Raw genomic sequence first — 20,416 nt, forward strand, 5'->3', positions numbered from 1 at the left:
AAGTTATTCATTCATGTTTATATTGTTTTAGCATAATGATCTTGTGGTTGTGTCAAAAAGCAAAAATAAAATCTAAAAAATGGGTTTTGCATATTGGTTCTCAGACACAACATAAAACCTGTATTGTTCATAGAAATTGAATATTGGTGTATAGTCCTCCTGTTTTTTTGTTGTTGTCCTTTTCCACTTATTTTCCTTTTTTTTTTGTGCTGTTTATCTGTCGTAAGGTCAGCATTATATGAAATTAAAATTCTGTTAGGTTGAGGCTGTTTCACATTGAAAACTGTTCAGTTGAAAGCGAGACTGTTATTGTGCAAGTTATAACTCTCATTTTCTACATTTTTCGTTTCGTCTGCTTTGTTCTGCTCCACCTGTCTCTTCCATTCTATCTCTTTCTCCTTTCTCTCTCTCTCTCTCTGCATGTCAACTTCTCTCACTCTTTCTCTCCGTGACTTTACTTGTCTAAATACCTGTCTCTCCTCCTCACTTTTTTCTCTTTCTCTCTGTCTCCTGCTGTTATGGGTCTAACTTCTCGTTAAGCCATCTGTAAAACCTTTGATCTCAAAGCTTTGCCACTCAGCAGCCAAACAGAGGAGTGTGTGTGTGTGTCTGTCTGACTTAGGTTTGTTTCACATGTGTGAGAGAGATGAACAAACTCTGAACATGTGTGTATTTAGTGCAGCATCTCATAGAGTTCTGAAAGAAAAGTGCAGAGAAATCCATATTTTGAAGCACTTAATAGTTTATTTGGGCTTCATTATAATAATTTGTGGACCTTGCAGTCTAAATCGTTTGATTTGAAGTAATATACCAGTGCTTATAAAAAAGTAGGGATGTCCTGAGCCGATCTCAAGGATTGGGTTTGAGGCCGACTAGGCGTTTTTTAAAAAACTGATTGTATTAGCTATCCTATGCCCGATCCTTAATTTTACATCAGTTGTCACACAGTTTGTTGATCGTGTGAGTACACCCCACTGAAAGTCTCTGGAGCAAAGCTGAATTTAAGACTACAAATCTCTCAACAAGAATTCACACAAGAAAGGTGAAGGCTACAATAAGATCAGCAAAGCTTTACATATCAGTCAGAATACTGTAGCAAAAGTGGTACATACATTTAAAAAAAAATTGGAACTGCAACCATCTCACAGAGACGTCCAGGTCGTCCACGGAAGTTAACACCTCGACAGGAGCGTCTTCTGATGAGAAGGGTTGAAGAAAATCAGCATGCAAGTTCACTGCAGTTATCTAAAGCAGTAGAAAGCCAAACTGGGGTGACTATTTCCCGTGACACAATACGGCGTACACTGCAGAGGAATGGCATGCATGGGTGCCGTCCACGAAAGAAGCCTCTCCTAAAGCCCAGGCACAAAAAAACCCGTCTAGAGTTTGCCAGGGCCCATGCTGACAAAGATGAAGACTACTGGGACTCTATACTCTGGAGTGATGAGACCAAGATAAATGGCAGTGTCCTTATGTGGGGCTGCATGAGTGCTGCTGGTGTCAGGGAGCTGCATTTCATTGATGGCATCATGAATTCACAGATGTACTGCTCTATACTGAAAGAGAAGATGCTACCATCACTCCGTGCCCCTGGTCGTCGTACACTTTTCCAACATGACAATGATCCTAAACACACATCTAAGGCCACTGTTGGATTTCTGAAGAAGAACAGGGTGAAAGTGATTCAGTGGCTCCTGATCTGAACCCAATCGAACACCTATGGGGAATTCCGAAGAGACAAGTTGAGCATCACTCTCCATCCAGCATCCAGTCTCTAAAAGAGCTCATTCTTGAAGAATGGAAAAAGATAGATGTTGCAACTTGTTTATTCCATGCCTAGAAGACTTGGTGCTGTCATTAAAAATCATGGAGGCCATACAAAGTACTAGATGTAGTAGTTTTTGTTGTGGGGTGTGCTTATACCGTATATAGACTAGAGCTTGACTAATTTATCGGTCTGCCGATTTTATCGGCTGATATGAGCCTGTGGCATATGCCTCAGATACGCCACCAATATGAACATTTTCGGCACGCATCTGATGACGCATAATATGGTTTCTTGAAAAAAGCAACGTCTAAAACAGACAGACAGAGTTCAGCTAATGTATGTTTCTATCAATTGATACGCATTCTGGCTTCCCAATACGTTACAACAGCGATGATCAAAAAGCGTGGAGAAAACAATCACTCTTTGTAAACTTTGTTCAATGCGAGTGCCATGTGCTCAAATATGAGTAGTCATTTACGCCATTGATAGCGCGCGAGCGAGCACGCACAGGTGAGACATGAACAGCGCACGTTGCTATCTGTGTTTATACTAAACTAATATATTTAAACATTCATGAGCAAGATGCGAAAGAGACCACGTGCACGCTGTGAGAAGATTTGTGTGCGCTCATCCGAAGCGCGCACATCCCTATCTCAGACAGCATGCAAATACTGAGTTCTTTCAAGTCTTGCACTTGAATGGACAAATTCACACAAAAATTATGCCAACATGCTAGGGCTGCACGATTAATCGCATGAGATTGTCATGCGTGTCTCGTCAGTAAAGCCGGTTCTGTGATTAGCGGTAAATGTCCATCACCTGCATTCAAATGGAGCGGCACTTAATATACAGAGCCGTAGTTCGTGGACAAGCTACGCAATATCGCGTTCATAATCGCAGATTAATCGCCTTCGATTATGAACGCGATATTGCGTAGCTTGTCCGCGAACTACGGCTCTGTATATTAAGTGCCGCTCCATTTGAAAGCAGGTGATGGACATTTACCGCTAATCACAGAACCGGCTTTACTGACGAGACACGCATGACAATCTCATGCGATTAATCGTGCAGCCCTACAACATGCCCATTTTGGCAAGTATCCTGGCAAACATAGTCGGTTATGTCTTAAAGGGTTACTTCAGGATTTAGCATTAAGCTTTGTATTAGTAGAATACCACTAGTATTTTCGAATTACCGTGCTTTCCCCCCTTCATATCAGCCCGAGATGAGAGATTTATGCATTTTTATTCTGTAAAAAAGCCTCCGATGACGCAAAAATAGTCATTTTGCGTCATCGGAGGCTTTTTTGGCCAGAGGCTTAAAACTACAGCCAGTAATAGCAGGTAGTTCCGCATTTTTTCACCATGCCCATACATATGCGCGTTTGAGGTTACTCACGGACATAGATCAAAGATTTTATCAAAAGTGGGTGTCAATTATATTTGTAAGCTTACAGTAATTAACTTTATTTTGCCTGCACTACATCAGTGGTTCATCTTGCAAATTTATCGGTCTCTGCAGTCATCTCAACCAATACAGCAACAGGCTTTTGTGGTAACGTTAGCATAAATAGATAAATAGACTAACTCAGTTTTACAGAACTGTGGCTTTACTTTGATAACAGTCAACTTATATGCAACTTAAATGTAATTGTCTATCTAACGTTACTTTGCTAAGTTTGCAGTTTTACTGCTACCTACAACACTACATATAGGCTACTATGTTATCAGTCTAGTATCAGCGAGTCTTACCTCTAGGCGAATACGCTTAGTACCAGATGCCCAGGCTGTTCGTCCTCTGGGAAAGTGAATATCGATGGTATCGCAGTCCTCGTGCTTGAAATGGAGACTACATATTCTGCGTTTTTTTAGGTTTTCTATAACGGTGTCATCTCCAAACTTGGGGTGTTTGATGGCCCGCAGCCACTGTTTACATCGCTCCAAATCTTTAACTTAATCGGAAAATGATGGAAACGTACTTGTCCTTTCCTGGTTTTGGGTGTACATCCAGGTACAAAGCAATTTAGCACCATTTCGCTGTAAATGTATGAACCAACTCACGATTTATAGAATTAATATGTAACAAAGCAAGCCTAGTTGTTTGAATTTTCCTGGTAATGCCGCCTGTAACCGATAGGCGTGGTTTGGGCGTGGCCTCGCAAGGGCAGCAAAACAAGTGCATTCTGGGAGGAGTTGTCTTTCATCCACATTAGTCAAAAATACATTTTCTGCTTTTTCTCAGTCTAGAAAGCTCCAAATTCAAAAATAATTTCACATTTCTACTACATAAATGACCAATTTTAAATACACATTCATCTTTCCAGGGGTGAAGTACCCCTTTAAGTGAACGTATAACAGTCGAGAAATACAACGCATGTGTAACAGTACTGGATCGTGCATTATGTCTTAAAGGGAAAGAAGCCTAATATTCCTGCTGTCTGTGTTTTAAATGTTAATCAAACAACAAATGACAAAGAAATCACTCACTGCTCTTGACTGAAAAGCTTTTGTAACTTCAATAATGATTAATCTTTATTTATACAAGATGGCATGTTATTTTATATTTGATTATATTTTTATTCATTTTCTGTACCTGAAAACTGTTAGATACCTGAAATGTCTTTTGTTGCTTTTTGTTTTTTAATCCCTAATATCTGTATTGACATCGGCCCCCAAAAACCTATATCGGTCAGGCTCTAATATAGACCTATAAATATAATTACTGTAGTAATTGTTTGGAATTACTCCACAGTGATAGATGCATTTTTTTCTCTTTTTTTTTTTTTTTTTTTTTTTTTTAACATTTGAGCCCCTGAGAAACTCTCAGTATGACACTCTGATTGGCACTCTGTATCGGCAGAAACTCAATATTTGATATGAGGGCTGTGTATTGCCAAGCATCTGGCGATATGATACACCTCACGATACAGGTTACAATACAATATACTGCAATGTATTGTGATACTGTAAGAAAGGCTTTGTTTTTGCTTGTTTGTTTTAGGAAGAGGTTCTGTTTTGAACACACGATATGCATAAAACCTGAGTGTAAAACCATCTATTGAAATGCCGCTCTCAGCAGCGCAGATGGTTTTTGGATGTTAAGTGAGCTGTCAGATTCAATGTGTTTCTTAAGTATTGGATTTTAGCATGGCTTATTTTGTAAACCACGTGACTCTTGTCAATCTCCTTTAGTTGTTTCTATATAGTTGAAGCCAGGATGACTCCACACTTCAGCTTTGTACACCGCGGCAGGAGCTGGTATAATTCTATCATCTTGTGAGCTGGTTTTGCTAATGCTAATGCAAACGATGCACCCATGCACTTCTCTGCATGCGTTCTGAGATAACACTGCCATCTAGTGGTCAGTTTTAAACCAACCACAAAGCCAGCGACATGAATCTTGGATGTAAACAAATAAATAAATAAATATCAATACACCGATTTTGAGAAATTTTACAGTATCACCAAACATAATATTGCGATATTCACATGTTTTGATATTTTCTTACACCTCTATTCAATGACACAAATTTTATTTGGGCGTCCCTCTAAAACAGTTCTCTTCAAGAATGAGTGACTTTACGAAGTTGATGCAAATGTTTAGGAGTCATGAAGTGTACTTTCAAAGAGCTTGTCAGCACCACTCCTTACTGAATTGAAGCAAAGTTTAGGATGTTTAATAGCAGCCATCCAAAGTGAAATGGAAAATTACCAGTGGAAGTGATTGGAAATGCACCACTTGCTTCAAATTCCTGGTAGGATTTAGTCTGCAGCCACTGTCTGTCACTCCTCGTATGCCCTCACATAGCCAGACCTTTGACTGTTGGCGTAAATGTTTGTGTAGTGTTTGAATGATATGTTTTTTAGTAATGCTACTATATGTAAAGAGCACTCTGGTCAATTGGTGATATAGTGCTGGTATATAATATAACCTATGCTTCCTGATTCCAGCCAATCAAATTGAAAATGGTGAGTTAAGCATGTGAACCGATCATCTGTTCCTCTTCACTATTAGTTATAGCACAAAATAAAGATGAATAAACATCTGAAGGTATGTTGAATCATGTCTCATGTAATGACCCGATCAGTGTTTTAAACAAGGAAAGTGTTAACTCTTGTTAATTTGAACCTTATATATTATACTTATGTATCAAATGAGTTCCCTGTATAGATTTTAAATAATTTTTTTAGATATAGCATTAGTTGGGGGAGATTATTTTCAGAAAACTGACATGTACCTGAAATATTAAATAAATAATAAGTTTTTGATTATAATTGGCACTAGCCATTTTTGGATTGAATTTATGTTTGATTCTTGCCACTTTATTTTTTTATGTTGGGATATTTTTTTATTATTGTAAAGTGATTTCATGAGATTTTTTTAATAAAATGAATGGCAGAAGTTAGTCATTATTTATTGGCAAGTTAACCAAAGGATTAATCCTAACTAATCAGAAAATAATTGATAGATAAATCAATAAAATAGATAGAAAATTGTTATTAGTAGCCCTATACTTACTTACTCTGTGTTGTTGCTTTTTTCGGGACTCTGTATCAGCAGATACTCAATATTAAATGTGCCGTATGCCTTCAGGAATTGATTGAATTGTAGGAAGTTGGGCTTTGCTAACTATATGGATGCAGTTCTGGCAGTTTGCAGTAATTTCTGGAGAATATTTAGCCCCACCCTCCAACGAGACACGTCATGTATTTTTGAGGGGGAGTGAAAGGTAAACGTTCTTGATTTAAAAATTATTAGGGCATATGCATTTATGAATAAAAAAAAAAATAATGATGATTGCGCACAGATAAATCATTTATAATGAGTACTGAAACATTCTTTAAAAAAATAAGAATGGTCAGTTTTGATTTCATGGCGACTTTAAGCTGTGGTGATAGGGATGAATATCATCCAACTGGAGATGAGTGTGTGTTTGTGTGCGTGCCAGTGGTTGAAAGGACATTCTTTCAGTCTCATCTGTTCGTCAATGTGAGGGACCACTCAGAGCGGACATGTTTGCTCTCCTTCATCTCACTCTGTCTCTGTGCTGTCCATCCAAACGGGTGGCCTGGGTCTCGTCTCAGCAATGTGTCTGCTAGTTTAGAGAGCTGCGCTTCTGATCAAAGCATGTGTGTCTCTGAGGGCTCTGATGCCATTCTCATCAGGTATGATGTCAAAATGCTTTATAGATCTGCTCAGAATACCTCCTGACAGCCACGCACGCATACACACTGATTCCTTTTATGGCGCTTTGTGTCACCATCTTCTTAGGAGAAGAATCAATTATCAGTAATTAAGTTAGTGTCAAAGTCTTTATCACTCATTCAACCGGACAGTTTTATCTTCATTCATCTGCTTCTGACCCTCTTCAGATGTCCAAGAAAGGCCTCTCTTCTTCTTCTTCTGATGACATCTTTGTTCTTTCTGTCATTTCAGTGCTTCTCTCTCTTTTCATCTCTCTTGTCATATGCAGAAAATGTGTTCTTTTATTCATTGTCTTTTACTGAGAAAGTATAGACAGTTTTATTGTTGTTTGAGCATGTTAATAAAGCTAATCAAATGAAGGATTTTTTTATTGTTGTGGGTAAAATGGTGTAATTTTGACTAAACGAAGTCTACCCTTCTCACTTTGTGCTTTTTTTCCCCTTCAACTGTGCACAAAAATCAACAATCAAGCACGTAATGCATTGTTTTCCAAAATTTTAATGCCTAAAATTGTAAATATGGCAAACATACTTGGTAAAATGGGTCAATGATAGAGCTGCACTTGATGCTTCAAATAACGGTTGCATAATTCGTTACTGTTACAAAAATGTATTTGTTAGTGAATCATTCGTTTAAAAGATTTGTTCAAAAGCACTGATTCTTCCAGTAATGAAACAAGTATTTAATGAGTCATTGAATTATTTCAAAACCCTTTTTTTTAAATTAATTAAATTTCTTTCCCCAGCAATTAATATTTTGTCAGTAAATTACATGTTACTTTGTTTAGTCGTCTATTCAGAATCGTGGGAGAATCGCGATCTCTATTTGAAACCAATAAAATGGCGATTCTCATTTTATCCAGAATCGTGCAGCTCTAGTCAATGACAACTTATTTTTTTTGATTTTCTTTGTTCTTTGTTGTTTGCATTAGCAAGCAGGTTTATCAGGCTGCTGTCACTTTAAGAGCGAATGCACGGATCTGATATATTGCTACACACTCGCTTTCTTTCCTCTGCTGTCTGCGGCAACCTAAAAGTTCATGCAGTTGTCACAAGCTGTTGCGATATGCATATCGCGATATATACATTTTCAATATTTTGATAATTTTTGTTATATCGTGCAGCCCTAGTGACAAGGCTGACTGAAACATACTAGGGCTCTCCTAAAATGTTTGTCTAATAATGATTGAAGTGCGTACATATATGCACAGTTATTTTATTCAGATCTTTTTGGATGCTGAGGTTCTGTCTGCCTGTAAAGAGCCTGTGAAGTGACTGTCCAAGAGTGTGTTAAGCAGAAAATTTAGCTGCCTACTAGCATTAGGATCATCATGGAAATCAACTGTTATATTTGCATGTAGAATGGGTACAGTATATCACATTCATTTTGGTTTTGAAGACAGACATTTTTATGTGGCCATGTGGAAATGAATTCGGCATACCCAATTGGAAATTCAGTCCACATTTGCCAATGCGCATGATGTGCAAATTTCCCCCTTAACGCCCCATAGAAGTTTTCTCATCTCTAGAACTCCATGTGGCGACACGCACGTGATCTATTGCTCTCATTAGGCCACCAAAACAAATGTATGAATATTTTTGAGAGGTAGCGCTGCACATAAAGTGGGGATCTTCAGCAGGTGGTCTTCCAATTATTTTATTCTCAGAATCATTAGTGAGAAAATTAAAATGTTAAAAATACAATATTAAGTTAACTGCAGTCAAAGCTAAAGTTAAGAAGCTAAAGTTCAGCTGAATGATTTCTAGTCCCTCCCACATTAAAATGCATTAAAATATTGCCTTTGTTGGAAAGAAATGCTGATGTGTAAATTCAGAATGTATTTCTTCACACCAGTCCACACAGACGGAGTTATGAAAGGCACTTTCAAGGGTGCAGATAAAAGCATTAGAAAGGAAGAATGTGGTTGGCTACTAAGAGGACTGGTAGAAACAGGGAGAAAAGAAAAGTGAAGCACTCTTGGCAGAGAGCGTCTGATCATGACTTGTTGCCCTTGAATGTCTTCAGTTAAATGTGTGAAGGGGAAGCATTTATCTTCTGTATACCTGTGTGAGCGCGTCTATCTGTCCTCCAGCTGACAGCAGCGCTCTTCATGTTGACACTTATTCTCTCTTATCATCTGTTTTTACACACATAGCTTCACCCTGAAGAACACACCTGTACCTCTCGCTGCCTAATGCTACCTTCAGATCATTCTAGGAAGATCTTTAAGCCCAAAGTATACTTCGGCTTTCCACGTCGGTCCGCGCCCTGTCCACATCAGGAGGGTCTGCGGATGTCCTCTCTCGGTACAATTTTTGTGTCCATGCGGATGGTACGCTTACAACTGTCCGTCCGTCCGTCCGTCCGATCTATCGCGTCACATTTAAGAGCATCAAAACGCGATTTATTGTTTGAATTTTGTGATTAAAATGGACAATTTAAAAGCTGAGACTTTGGGTGCTTCTCAATATTCCTCCTCGTTTCCTCGCTCCTCCGTCCTCCATCCTATGACCCGGAAAACGATCGAGCTCAGCCATCTTGAAGGATATCTCAATTCTCTAATTGCACCACGAGGAGGCGAGGAACGAGGAGTGAGGAGGCTTCCCGAGGATTCATGAGCGAGGATACACAGCTGCATCCTTTGCGGAAGTTTTTTTTGTCAAGAAACCTGACGCACGCATACATACTCCTCCCCCTTCATATCTGTCACAATAATGTAAATGTATGCTTTATTTTTACAGTTTAAATAAGCTTTATATCTCATATATTTCAACGGGGCGTCTTGCTTCATTAATATTTATTATAATTTTTTTTAAATAACCAAACCTTAAGAACATATGGATCCCTCGACTGCAGCTGATGACGCTTTGAAGTGACGCTTAAGGGAGCGAGGATATATCATTTCACTTGATTCAATTCCTCCATCCTCGCATCGTTTCCTTGTGTCCTTTCCTCGCATCCTGAAGGGGTGGAGCTAAAACGCGAGGAAAGGAAACAAGGATGCACAAATAAGAATTGAGAAGCACCCTTTGTTTCTTATCAGAAGTAACAAAGCACAAAGATCTTTGTGATTACTGGATGAGAGGTGCTGCAAATAGTGTAACAAAAAACAATTAACCATTAATTTTCAACCTTTTATTCAAAAACAGAACTGACAGTGCAAATTCACAGTGCAAAAAATCCTCAGAACGTGCAAAAACAGGTTGCTCTTTTAACATCCCTGAGCTGTTAAAGTAATAAAAAAACAAAAAACAAATGAACTAACACAAAAAAACCTACACATGTATGCTTTACATCTGCCAAATATATAGTTTTTTTTTTTTAAATAAAGTGCACAAAAATATATATATTTTTGTTTAAAGGGACCTGAGCTGTCAGAACTATATATATATATATATATATATATATATATATATATATATATATATATATATATATATATATATATATATATATATATATATATATATATATATATATATATATATATATATATATATATATATATTTTTTTTTTTTTTTTTTTTTAAATAAAGAAAAATACAAATCAGAAAACTTCTTCTCTACACTACACTCACTCACTCACTCCCAAATATATTAGTCAACAATAACCGATATGGGACAAAGCACAGAATAAATACATGACAACACATCAGTGTTAATTTTGACAGCAAATTTTTATTTCGTTTTAGTTTTAGTCTTTTGACTAAAATGCCATTCAGTTTTAATCATGTTTTAGTCATTTGAATTATTTTAGTAGTTGACTAAATATCACAAGATTTTAGATGACTAAATCTAACGGGTTTAGTTAAATTGTAATGCATTAAGAATTTCTCTAAAATTTCCAAACCCATTATGTACTCCTGGAGAAAACATCTACTGTATTAACCTATTAATATGAATAATATTAAAATTTGAACATGCAATACAGACACAGATTTAACTGCTGTGACATAAAAAAAAAAAAAAAAAAATCTTATAATTAAATAAAACCACTCCTCCTAAAGAAAAACACAATGTCTTCTTTTCAATGAATGATATATGCATTCTTTATAACAACTTGCATACAGCATTCCTTATGGATTAAATATAATTAATATATAATAAATCCTTATTAAAGCTAAAGAGCAATGAGTGATTTTCTGTCTTTTGTTGTTTGATTAATATTAACCCTTTCGAGCGAGAGTTTAAAATATTCTAACTGTCCCCCCAGAGTGAGTTTTAATGCCGCGTTCCAGGCAACCCGTAACCCGTGTTTTTCCAACCTTCTAACCGTGAAAGTGCACTGGAACAGCAGTCAAAGCCGTGACTTCCCACCCGTGAACTCGTACCAGATCAATGTACTCCCAGTTACGAGTTCTGACGTCACAGCCCGTGAAACAACAATGGCAGCCCTTACGGATGCCGTGTTTATGCAAGTGCACAGTAAAATAAAAGGTATAACAGCTTCTCTTGCCTTATGCGCCGTTTTCCTCCTCTGTTTCTCTTAAATAAGCAAGGAGTAAGCACCTTTGGCGATAGAAATAATTAATGAGCATAAGCCCCGTACGGTCCGCCATGTTGGTTTGTTTACACTTTTACGCAGTTTGGCGTGACTTTCCTGGAACGCTACAAAGTCGTGAGTCGTGATTTGAAATCGTGACTTACGGGCTCAAAAACCTGCCTGGAACGCAGCATAAGGCGACCGTTATTTTAGAACGTTTGCCTTTAATGTTTCCATAGCGACGCGTCTTGCGTGTCACGAGCAGCCACAATAACGCTGAATGACAGATGGATCGCTATTATTTTGTTTTTCCTTGTTTTATACTCAAACATCTCCGCGTCTTATTGAGAGGCGTAATAGTCGCGCGACACAACGAATCGATAATGAAATTCGTTGCCAACTCTTTTAATAATCAAATTTTATTGATTCGTTGTTGCAGCCCTAGCAGGATGTGTAAAACAGTTCTTACAGGTATTTTGTCACTTTCTTTTTTATGCTTCCATTTTTATTCACCTCACTCTTTGACTTTGTTTCTCATCTTCTGTCTTTTCTGCTTCTCTCTTTATCGCCGGTTCTCTGTATTTCCATCTCTCCTAGCAGTAGATTGCCGTCCATTGCTGAGTTGATCATCTATCTCTATCTGTCTCTTCCACTCTCTCACTTCATCTCTCTCACTCTCATCTCTTGTGCTCACATTCATTCTTTAACTACTAAGGCACCTTTTGGCGATGATTATTTATTTCAATTGTTGGGTCTAATATTGATTGAGCTGCATGTGATGTGTAAACCTGAATTGGCTTTTAACATTGATCTACTTTCAGTTTTTATGTGCCTCCATGTTTGGAATGTTTTTTTTCTTTGCCTCCTTGACAAGGAAGATCTGTTTATTGGCAGTTTGTGAGAAGTACATCAGGAAACTATTCTTTGTCTCTAATTTGTTTATTGCTGTCTTTTGAAACTAAGTAAACTGCCTACCATGAGTTAGTAATCATAAATATTTCTGACACATCCAAAAATGCTGATTGGCATGTTGGCAGCTCACTATATTTTGAGACACAGCCCTTGTATTACTTCCATCTATCCATCGTCAGATGAAGGGACTTGTTTCTGTTTTCGTCTCTTTGTGGTAGAGGTGTGAAAATCAATAGTATTGTGATTCTTTTGCTGTGCTGAATAGATGCGCTCAGACTAAGTATCAATTTTAATTATTATTGTGCATGTCAAGGAATTGACTTTCTAAAGCTCATTAGATGGCATAAATAACTTTCTTCAATTAGAGAGCAGAGGTGAGAATTCTGTGAGGCGTATTACAGCTGCACAGGTTTGAAATGCCTTCTCTGCTTCTTCCCATAAATGTGTTCACTGTGTGTTATGGGAAGGACAGCGGACATATGCAGTTTTATGGGATCATATTTGAAAGTCATAGTTCACCCAAAAACTGAAAATTCCAAGTCACCAATCTTTACTCACCCTCATGTCATTCCAAACCCATATGACTTTAAATAAGACTGGCCTTCAGAAGACTTGGAATATAGCACTGTATTAGTCATTGTATTAGTGCATTCTTCCCCCATGCACGCACACTGGTGTCCTTATGCGCTTTTTTCCCCTTGGACACTTTATTTTTGTTAAGCAAAAGCCTCTCCAAGGCTTGATGCCATACCCACTGTGTCTGTCATTGCTCCTCCCACCACAATATAATGCAGTGGTTTTTAACCAGGGGACTGGGGCCCATTAGGGAAACCTCAACAAACTTTCAAGGATATCATAGAATGATTTAAATGTATTTAAAAACGTATTCATACTGTATTATTATTATTATTATTATTATTATTATTATTATTATTATTATTATTATTATTATTATTATTATCATTATTATTATCATTATTAATATTAATATTAAAATATTCTAACTCTAATCTAAATTAAAATGCTAAAAAACACAAAATCATGATGTAAACTGAATTCAGATTTCCCCCATCCCCCACCATAGCTATTGTTTTTAGTGAAGAACATACAGGTTCTGAAATTTCAGGAGTCAATGTTAGTTCAAACAAGCAGGTTTGGCATAATTACTGCAAAAATTTAGCAGTCACAAAGGTTGAGAACCACTGATTTAATGTATTGAGTTCCACACTTTTGTAGGTTTTCTACATTTTCTCAGGTAAGAAATACTAAAGAAATTAAAGTAATCTAATGTAAAATAACATTGGATAGTCTTGATTGTAAAAATTTAAATACAGGTTAATGCTTACAATTAAGGTCATAAAATGTATTCAGTCAAGACCGGAAAGTTATTTTCTTTGTCTTTTGTCCTTTGATTAACATGACAGACCCAATATATTATCAATCTAATGTCTAACGATACGATGCATCGATGCAACGTGTAAAAAAACAATATCTGTGGGCTATTTATAGAGGCACCTTTGTTTTTTGTGTGTGTGTATGTATGTGTGTGTATATTATATTATATTATATTATATTATATTATATTATATTATATTATATTATATTATATTATATTATATTATATTATATTATATTATATTATATTATATTATATTATATTATATTATACACACATACATATTTTTGTAATGTCACGTGATGTCAAAACTGATATATATATATATATATATATATATATATATATATATATATATATATATATATATATATATATATATATATATATATATATATATATATATATATATATATATATATATATATATCAGTTTTTTGACATTACACATTTTAGCACAGAACTGAAATACTTTTTTGACTGTTGTCATGTCATAAGCTGTCATTAGATTACTGTGTGTTTTTTATTTGTGGATGTCCCAATCAGGGTTCAGGATGTGCAATTTTGAAATAAATGTTTGTTATATATTTTGGTTGCAGTTGTGAGTTAATAAAATATGTAACTGGTTGTGTAAAATAGGCACATAATATCATAATGTCGAAATATTGATCGATATACCCCTGAATTGAATCGTATCATAATCGTATTGCAGAACTTTTTGAGGTATCAGAAAATATCGTATCGCTGGCTATGAGAATCAATATTGTATCGAATCGTGATGAACTGTCCGATTTACACCCCTACTATTGTTGTGAGGCCGAAACCTGCAGGAATGACTAAAATTATGCGTAATACAACCACTATTTAACCGGAGTGAATGAGACGAGTGAGAGAGAGAGCAGACGGGTGCGTGTCAGAGTTTGCGGGCATCAGGGAGCCGCTATCAATATGCAGGGTATTGAAATCACTTTTGAATGCACATTTGCCTTTTACTTGCACTTTCCAATTTGTGACTACGTATACTCTGTTTATAGGGAGCAGCGGTACTTAACTAGATAACATATTTGCCGTCGACGCTTAGGATCTGTTGTGCACCAAATCCTCCGCCATAGCCTTTCAGTCATTTATTCTTACTCTTTGCACGTCATAAGTGAAATCTGATGTCCTTTAATGTAACTGACTACCACAGCAAGCCTAACCATGTCCTTTTAGGGGCTCCATAGAATGCATTATTCATTTTCCGTGCATTTCTGAATTTGGATTTAGGCTTTGGACGCATCCATACAGACAATGTCATGGAAGAGTGATTTTATTTATTTTTATAAGGTTGCTAGGTAGCAAAAAAGCAGGAAGTGCACATAGTAAAAGGTGAAAACCATTTGAGATCAGAATAAAAGGTCTGTTGATTGTTTTGATGAATCACAGAAAGGAAAAAAACCCAAATGTCCCCTGGACAAATTGGACTTTAAAAAACAACAACAACAAAAAAAGTTGTCATGTGACCAGTGATAGACCTGATATGTACAGTCATATAATGTAGTTTCTGTTATAAAATGTTATTATTATTAAATTTCATCATAATCATCTTTCTGTAATTATATTAGTCTATATCATGTAAGTGTGTGTGTGGGTATACTACTATTACCATTGAAAACAGTTTAAAAAAAAAAAAAAAAAAAAAAAAAAAAAATGGAAAATGACCGTTTGAAACATTCATGTTGCTTTGAAAAGACAGAAACAAACAAATCATAACATGATCAAAATCATAACATGATCAAAACCATAATGAAGTCATAAATGTGGGTGCAGACCTTTCGTGGCAAACACAGGGAAGGCATACTACTTGTAAATTGTCTGGTAATCATTGATTATGCTTTGAAAGGTTAGCAGAAAGTGGGGTTAGTGAAATTGTTTGAACTTTGAGTGGCACACTAAAACGCTTGACCGGAAGTGCTGTAGTTGATGCTTTGCTCCAATATGTTGTAGTTCAATGACATGAGTCATCTGAAAGAGGCTTAATTCAGTCATCAGCGAGTGCATTATGTGATCCAGTAATCTCTCACTTTACACCTGCAATATTAGACCGGACACACACGACACACATACTACTAGTTGACGGGATAGTGAATCCAGCCCTTGGTACTGCCGTGAGCAGGTTTTCGGATGATAATGGCGTTAAGCTGAAGAGATTTGGGCTTCCCTGGGAGTATGGAGCAGTTAGAGCCCAGCTTGTGTTTAAAGTCATGTCTAGGGGATGATGGGATTGATTTCTGAACAGGTCTGAGTCCTTCAGGGCTTCAGACTGATCAACTCTCCTTGAGCAGTTCCTCCTCCTTAAATACCTGCTTGTCCAGCACATTGGAAACATTTTTTGGCATTGCTGTGGAGTTCATGATGGAGAAAATGTGAACAGTTTGTACTCAAGTCAAGAAGGTTATTATTATAGATTGTATTTTGATTCTGTTATATAATACTATGTTTTTTAAGAGTTGCATAATGTGAACTGCAGCTGTTTTTGCAGACTTAATTTATGAACATCATACCAACAGTAAAATATGGTGGTGGTAGTGTGATGGTCTGGGGCTGTTTTGCTGCTTCAGGACCTGGATGACTTGCTGTGATAAATGGAACCACGAATTCTGCTGTCTACCAAAAAATCCTGAAGGACAATGTCCGGCCGTCTGTTCGTGACCTCAAGCTGAAGCGAACTTGGGTTCTGTAGCAGGACAATGATCCAAAACACACCAGCAAGTCCACCTCTGAATGGCTGAAGAAAAACAAAATGAAGACTTTGGAGTGACCTAGTCAAAGTCCTGACCTCAATCCTATTGAGATGCTGTGGCATGCTCAAACCCTCCAATGTGGCTGAATTACAACTATTCTGCAGAGATGAGTGGGCCAGAATTCCTCCACAGCACTGTAACAGACTCATTGCAAGTTAATAGAAATCGCTTGATTGCAGTTGTTGTTGCTAAGGGTGGCCCAACCATTAGGTGTAGGGGGCAAGCACTTTTTCACACAGGGCCACGTGGGTTTGGTTTTTGTTTTCCCTTCATAATAAAATCCTTCATTTAAAAACTGCATGTTGTGTTTACTTGTGTTATCTTTTGATTAATATTTGAATTTGTTTGATGATCTGAAACATTACAGTGTGACAAATTAGGAAGGGGGCAAACACTTTCACACCACTGTGTGTGTGTGTGTGTGTGTGTGTGTGTGTGTGTGTGTATATATATATATATATATATATATATATATATATATATATATATATATATATATATATATATATATATATATATATATATATATATATATATATATATATATATATATATATATATATATATTATGTTTTAATTAAATTATTTGAAACAACATATAACATTATATTTTTTATGTTTGCTTTAAGAAATGTTAAAATTGGGTGGTTTCAGTTTTGTTATAGTTCCCTTCAGCTGTACTCTCGACTTCACAGCATTCTCGTCTGCCTCTTTTCTCAGATCTCTTTCTGGATGCATCATTGTACAGTAAATCAAACGCACTGAGACACGCCGCAGAATCCACAAAGCTGAGAACTTCTGACGAAGAGACAAAAACGGCTGCCACGTGATGCCACATCTCTGCCACATCACCAATAGGTAAGTAACATCTGTGTGGTGGGTTAAAGGCACAGTAGACCTATTAAACTTGATAAATTTGAAAAATAAGATCAACTTATAAATGGCTGCTTTTTTATTTATTTATTTTGTTTTGTCTGAAGTTTTGGTTCAGCTCCGGGTCACTTATAAGCTAGACTACGCATGAGGAGAGTGATTGAAATAGGGGCAATGGAGTGGTTTAGGGAAGAACAAGAAGAGACAAATAAAATAGGCCCCTTTTAATCGGGAGAGAAGGACGCTGGGAGATTTTGCAGAGATGTGAAGTGGAGGCAAAAAGGAAAGGAGATGAGCAGAAGTGAAAAGGTGAAGGCTTGGTGCTGAAGGATGCAGATTTGAGCATCTTGATGACAATGGGTTAATGAAAGTGGCATTTTTACAGCTAATAATGGACCGTGGAGTGCTAAAAGACCGTTGCGTGGAAATAGAGGGAAAAATCTTGAACGCTACTGAAAGGAATAACACATGACAAGTTCTGTGAAGGAAATGTGTTTTAAAGTTTTCTGTCAGGCCACGTACCCACATCCAAGAGGTGAAGGACTCTCATTGAGCTCACAAACAGACTCATCTGCTAACTTAAAACACACCGACACACATCTCTCTCTCAGGTGCGTGTAGTACAGATGACCCTGTGGTGATCATAGGCTTGAGTGCATTACTACTGACAGGATAATTAGCTGTTCATGACCTCGTGTCTGTTTTTATCCCCGTCTCTGTTCTCTACATCTATTTCAGCATTACTCTTTTATCTCTTAAGAGCAGCACACTATCTCTGTGTTTTTCTCCCACTCTGTAATTCATGACTGATCAGGTTTTTTGTATGTGTGAATTGGTCATTTCAAAGTAATCCAGATTATATGAAACGTAATAATAATAGTCTGACCCACAGTGATCGAAGTGTCGATTGATTCAAATCAAAGACACAAAAACCATCTATCTGTTATTGTTCATATTTAGTTTTGTTAGATGGAGTTTTACACTCTTATTATAGTGTTTTAGAAATAAAGCCAGTTGAGAAAGATTGTGTTATTCTTTTTAGATGACATTGGGGCGGTTTCCCGGACAGGGTTTAAATGAAGCCAGGATAGGCCTTAATCCAGAATAGTTAATCGTGGCTCAAAAAATGGCTTTCTGAAACATAGATTAAGTACGGATTACTAAAACCTGGACTATGGAGTCCTGAATTAAAATAAACTAGATTAATTTAAAACCAACTGTGCTAATCTGAATTAGCATGAGAGAGGTTGCCTGTAAAACATGGAATGAACCAAGAAAAGCTTAAAATTGCATGGAACTGAGAAGCAAATCCAAGGAAAACAATGGCAGCAAAAAAACTCCAATCTAACAACTTAACTAAAAAAAGAGACATTTATTTTAAAGCAAGCAAAATATATCAGCTGTGGAAAAAAAAAGAAGAAATGCCTGGAAATCTGTTGGTAATGAATTCTTTTTAAACAGATGAATTATAATAATTCTATGGTTATTAATGCTTTTGTTTTGTCCTTTAGCAACAAACTAAACGTAACTATTTACAATAATCAGTGTTGCCACTTGGCAGTCTAGAAATGATACTGGTTTGATCCAAAGCACTATCATAGTGGTTGATTCATTGTATAAAAAAGGCAATTCTTGTTAGCAGGTCCTCAACCCAAGCACAAGCTCTACACTTCACCACAATGGTAATCTCCAAAAAAACACACTAACATAAAAACTTTTACATAATAGAACATTAAACAGTAAGAAGTCTCTCCATATTCTCATATTTCTAAAAAGTGCATAAAATAACACTTTTTCAACATTTACTCTCTCACTTCAGCCTGGTGCAAAGCATGATGTGAAGTGAAAGTCCTGTTTGATTGGGTTACTTGACTGAAACATGTTATTTCATCAAACATCAAGTGAGTTCTAGTAACCATTTTAACATGAAGCGATCACATTTGAACCAGAAACAGTGGTGTTAAATCAAAATAAATTGTATAAATAAATTTTTTTTATATATATATAAAAAAATATAAATATAACACACACACTATTACTAAGTCTAGGACTATTTTAAACCATGACGGGGAAGGAGATTTCTGTTAATCTGGTTTAAAGGGCCATTTTATTCTAGGACTAGGCTTAATCTCTGTCCGGGAAACCGCCCCATTAAGCTTCTATATTATGTGCTTTACCATTTTTGTAAACTTCTGTGTCTGTGATATAATGAAACTGTAGTGAGGTAGTGAAAGCGTGATTACTGGCATTGAGGCAAATGCATGTACAAAAATGAAAGTGGATGTTAGAAAGGTTTAATTTTTTTTTTTTTATTCCTTATACTGGGTGATTTTTGCACCAGAGTGGTCATAATTTAGTTGTACATAACGGTTTTCCAATCCAATTTAATCTGTTTTAAAATGCAATTTATTGCTGTGATGCAAAGCTGAATTTTCAGCATCATTATTCCAGTCTTCAGTGTCACATGATCCTTCAGAAATCATTCTAATATTAATATTTGGTGCTCAAGAAACATTACTTATGTTACATCAATGTTTAGAGTTAGGTTAAAAAAAAAGAATAATATTTGTTTAAAATATATTTTGTCACATAATAAATGCTTTTACTGTCATATTTGATCATTTCCTTGCTAAAAAGTGTGTGTATTGACGCCAAACTTTTGACCGGTAGTGTAAGTAAACTCTTTTATAATTGGCTGATCTGTGCCTAAGTTGAACAATGACATTTTGCATTGGGTGGTACTAACCAGTGTGACACGGCAGAAATGAAACCCATACAGCTGACAACATTTCCTGTCATTTTGTCACGGACATGACAGTATGGGATTTGTTTTTTAGGATACATGTTTTAGACGTCGTCCCGGGCGTTCAGTGGAATCTCTGACGGTGAGTTTGTTTGCAGTGACAGAAAGCCTCTGTTGAGGATCCGCTTGCACGTTACAGCACTCAACCAAATTTATACAGTGACTTCCTTCCTGTTATTTAAGAGGTGTAAAC

The 20,416-nt window shown here is 36.5% G+C and overlaps 1 protein-coding gene across 3 annotated transcripts in view; it reads left to right on the forward strand.

Moving 5' to 3' along the window:
• Window positions 1–20,416, forward strand: part of LOC125278603 (speckle type BTB/POZ protein) — a 94,794-nt gene that overhangs the window by 13,675 nt on the left and 60,703 nt on the right. For 2 of the 3 annotated variants that reach the window (XM_048207915.1, XM_048207901.1), the window contains exon 2: window positions 17,268–17,405. The gene's annotated coding sequence lies outside the window, so the exon portion shown is untranslated. Of the gene's footprint in view, window positions 1–17,267; window positions 17,406–20,038; window positions 20,306–20,416 lie in introns of those variants that run through there. The other variant, XM_048207907.1, reaches the window with a different exon arrangement.

The sequence above is a fragment of the Megalobrama amblycephala genome, linkage group LG1 (genome assembly GCF_018812025.1).
Source record: "Megalobrama amblycephala isolate DHTTF-2021 linkage group LG1, ASM1881202v1, whole genome shotgun sequence".
NCBI lineage: Eukaryota > Metazoa > Chordata > Actinopteri > Cypriniformes > Xenocyprididae > Megalobrama > Megalobrama amblycephala.